This window comes from Lathamus discolor, chromosome 22 (assembly GCF_037157495.1).
Source record: "Lathamus discolor isolate bLatDis1 chromosome 22, bLatDis1.hap1, whole genome shotgun sequence".
NCBI classification, from domain to species: Eukaryota; Metazoa; Chordata; class Aves; order Psittaciformes; family Psittacidae; genus Lathamus; species Lathamus discolor.
The window spans coordinates 3,372,998-3,377,571 of record NC_088905.1 but is presented as its reverse complement, the minus strand read 5'-3'; positions in this window follow the sequence as shown (position 1 = coordinate 3,377,571).

The following is a 4,574-nucleotide window of genomic DNA, read 5'->3' as shown; positions in this document are numbered from 1 at the left end:
GCCAGAGACCGCAGCACTGGGGTTGGCCTGGCCCCGTCTCCTCTCCGGTGATGGATGTGGCTCTGCTCGCAGCCTGCCAGCATCCCCGGAGCAAACGGTCCCGCTTCCTGAGGCCTGGAAAGTCACTGCGGGCGGTAACGGCTCCCCTTTGGAGGGGTTTGCTAAGCCACTGCTCTACACAGGAGGAGCAGGAGGGAAGCCAGGATGCGGCTGGAAGGAGCCGTACCTGGGAGCAGGATAACGTTCCCTGCAACGTGGGTGAGCAGCGAAGCGGCCGCGTTGTGGTCCGCATCCTGAGTGCGGTGCGGAGCTTTCCTCTGGGCTCTGATGGACACCTCCACGTTGGTAGGGTTTTACGTGGCACGTGCAAAAGCAGATATTGAAAGGGCACCTTTGCCATAACGCAGGGTGTTCCACGCGGGTGATAGCAAAGAGACGATAAACTGGATGTGTTTGGATTCAGTGTTGCTCGCAAGAGGGTGCTCCCCGCTCCGATTCCATCACCAGGAGCCTTCAATGGGAAGGTTCCTCGGTGCGTTCACTGAAGCTGTTCTCCTTTCCCTTTGGCTGTGTTACGCTGTTGGCAACCTCAGTTCGATGCCTCCATCTGCCTTTCTCCGACCTCTTGAGTTATTCATGTGGCCAAGGTTAATTTACGTGGATAAATGCATTGTAGCCCCGGAAAGATGGGGCTGTTACTTGAAAAGAAATGAATGGATCAGGGCATTTCTCTTTGGCAGGCTCAGAGGCACCAGCCTCTTGTGTATGATACACAGAACTACAGCAACTCCCCCGAGCAATGAGCTACAGCCCCTTTAGGTGAATGTGGTACCTTAAAATCACTCATCCTTAAGGATGGGCGATCACACCCAGGCCTGGTTATTGTACAGCGAGAGAAAAGAACTGATTTGGAGAAGGCTGAGTTTGTCTGTGGAAGCTCCAAGGTAATTTAATGTGGATATATGTGGATATATGTGATTTATAGCCTCATGGGGCTGGGTGGCCGTGCCGTCCTTGCCATAGACACCAGGCTGGGATCCGAGCATCCCGTTGTTGGTGGGTTTAAAGCTGTGCGTTAAATGGTCTTAATGAAACATCAGCATCAGGCTAAATGTCTCTAGAAGTCCCTCCCTTTGAACTGATGCTGTTGGAAAGCTGAGGCGTAATGATGGGTGATGCTGCTTTAGTTACTGAACGCTGTGCTGCCCAGTGATGACTCCTGGGCTGCTGCACCACAGCCGGGAGGATGGGACAGCCTCCAGCCGCTCACCTCCAATCCCAGCCTTGGGAGAGAGGGATCATCCACAGGAACAGAGCCAAGGGGGGATGCTTGGAGGAGCCAGACCCACGCAGGATGAGCGGGGCTGGTGACTGAGGACCAAAGGGTGCACACTGGGGCTGTGCATCCCTCATCCGTGCGGGGTGCTCAGGGACCCTGCGAGCATCCTGTCTGCATTGCACGTGCGAACGCAGGCATCCTAAAGGTGATGCTGCGGATACAGTGTACGTGGAGAGTTGATGCGAGGGCTCATCGGCTGGATCATCCCGCCTGCTTGGTGCATTGCCTCAGTCTCCGGGCTCTCCTCGGGCTCCGGCAGTATTAGTTTCAGCAAATGCATTTTCCTTCACAAAAGCTTTTGGTTACTTTGGGATTCGGGGCTGTTTAGGCTCATTGTTTCCCTGAGCTGCCTTGTTTTGCTGTAATGCTTAGACTCCTGGGCCGCAGGAACTTAATCTCCCTTCTCCTCCTCCAGCAGCCCTGCTCTGCTCAAATCTGTTCTCTGCTCTAGTGCAAATTGTTGATGGGAGATAGCAGCGGGTCTTTCTGCTTCTATTTAACGTGTCAGCAGAGAAAGACATCTGCTTGCAATTACAGGCACGGCCCCGCTGAAGGATTGGCGTGGTAGATGTTGTACGATAATGGGAAATCTTTATCAATTCGTAATTCCTGGTGTCGTGCAAAGGAACAGATTTCATTTGAAACGTTTGTGGGGTTGGTTTTTTCTGTTTTACAAGACGATGGCGCAAAGCAGGAGATGGATATCGAGGGAAAATGCCTGGTGCCCTGCAAAGAGCCCCGGGTTTGCCATACAAAAGGCTCCTTCCAGCCTTTCTGTGGTGCACAGGGAGCTGGGGGGGAGCCTCCTGCCTGGGGCACAGGAAGGGGCTGCTCGCTGCCTTGATCCCCTGTCTCCCCTCAGGGCTGCTCCTGGCAGGGTGTGCTGTCAGCACAGCTATTCTTGGCCTCCCTCAGCCCATTGCTCAGCCCTCCGGGGGGCTGCTGTAATCTCCGCCGAGGTTCGGAGCCTCGGAGCATGTTCAACGTCGTTGAGGAAGCAGGAAAATGGTCATCATAATGGTGATAATAATGGTGCGTGCTCAGCGATGAACAGGGGCCGCATCCGTGGCTCTGAGCTCGCTGTGCTCCCTCCCCAGCAGCACCAGTTCCTGTTCTGTACCCCTCTGCTTGGACACGGGTCCCCATCCTCTGGGGCGAGGCAAAGGGTGCATCCGACTGCAGAGACCATGGGTCTGTAAGAGAGGCCATAGGGTGCTGGCAGCTCATCTGGCTGATGTGGAGATGCTCTCCCTGTTCACAGAGGGATCCAAAGCAAAGGGTCCAGTGGGAGCCTGACTGCAGACACCTTTGAGTGCCCTGAGCACTCAAACCCAGGCAAGAGCATGGCATGGCCAGGGTTAAACTGGCTGCAATCCGTGTGCTGCAGAACTCACTTGTGCCCATCTCCTGCTGCCCTGGGCTTTGTGTCCTCTGCTGTCCTGGCTGCAGAGCTGCAGCTTGGCCCCTTGGCTGCATTTGCATCAGACGCTGTGTCTGCAAGTGTGGGCTCCCCTCGATGGCAGCTCAGCGCAGCGCTGGGGACAAGAGATGCCCTAAGAAAGGTACCAGGGATGGGGCAGGTTGGGGTTTTGGGGAGCTGGGGCAGGTTGAGCCCAGTGAGGGCTTGCTCTGAGGATGTGAGGTGCATCCTGGGCTCATGGCACTGCAGTGCACGTGTGATGCACGCACGTGCCGTCGCTCAGCCCAGGGAAAGCCAGCGAAGCAGCAGGAAATTCAGAGAGACGAGACCCAAACAAAGACATGGAAAAGCCTGGGATAACGTCTGAAATGTCAGGAATTCCTGGGTGCTGCAGAAATGGCCAGATCATCGCTGAAGGAGGGAGAAAATGCATGGCAGCGGATGCAGGCAGGGTGCAGGGCTGTGTGTGTTGCTGATGCCCCCACTGTGTGTGCTGGGGGCTGCGATGCGTTTGCTCCTCACAGCCTGGTTTTGTTTTAAGCTCCCAGATGCTGGCCATGTCGCCACCATTTCTCTTCACTGAAGCGAATTCAAAGCATCTCTTTTGTCTTTGAGTTCTCAGACACGAGACGTGGGGAAGTTCATTCCTGTGCTGCTTCCAGCCCCTTCTGACTCCATATCCCTAAGGGGCTGTGAACCAGGTTGAAGCCTGGCCTTGCAGACAGCTTGGCTTCTGAATGGGGGCCTGGCTGTATCTGGGGATGCTCAGAAGTTCCCCCTGCCGTCCCTGTCCTCTGGCAGCACTGGGAATGGGGTAGGATGCTCTGCGTGGTGGCACTGGTGCACTGCTCATTGTCACTTGCAGTGCTGCTCCAGTGGGAATCCAACCTATTATAGAGAAGGGAAACGTGCTGAGAGCTCTGGGCTTTGCATCTCCCTGCAGTGCTGGGATGTTGCTGGTCCTGAAGGACCCGGTCTGGCTGCTACAGGGGACAGAATCCTCCTTAATAACTGCAGATTTGGGGCATGAGAAGCAGCTTCCACATCAGAGCACGAGCTGTGATTTTTGCTAACGGAGACTTCCTGAGCGGTTCGATGCTGATACCACCAGCACAGCCCTGGATCGCTTTAGCTTCCTGCTGCTAAGCTGAAAAGTGCCTGACAAGCGGAGCAGGTTTAATGGGAATGGGGCTGTGAGCACCCTCCTGTGTGTGCAGTTGGCAGGGCTTCCTTCGGAGCATCACGCAGCCAGGTTTGGGCAGTGTTTTGGGGTTTATCACTTAGAAGACATGGATATCATCACCCACTGGGTGATACAGGTTTGGGTTGGAAGGGACCTTAAAGCTCATCCAGCTCCACTCGACCCCGTTGCTCCAATCCAGGCCTTGGCAGCCTGGAAGCAGACACAGATCATTCCCTGCGGATCCCAGCCTCACGGAGGGGTTGGTCGGCAGCTCCTGGCTGATGGAGCTGGTCTGTTTGCCTTGGAAAGGCAGCAAAAGGGGAGGCTGTGCGGTTCGGGGTGCATCGTTTGGGGTGCAGGGTCCCCTGAATGGGACAGCAGCATCCTCTCCATAGGGATGAGCACTGGCAGCGATGCCTACCCTAACCCTAACCCTAACCCTAACCCTAACCCTAACAGCGCATGGTCCCCTGCCGATCCAGAGCAGTCAATTAGAGAGGGTTGAGCTTGATTCCTTCCCCCTTGCTCTCAGTTTGAGTAGCTGACAGTTGTTACCAGCGTGAGGTACTAACCCTTGATTGTGAATGCATGAGTTGGGCCTCGGTAATCACTTCCAAATGCCCCATCTAAAG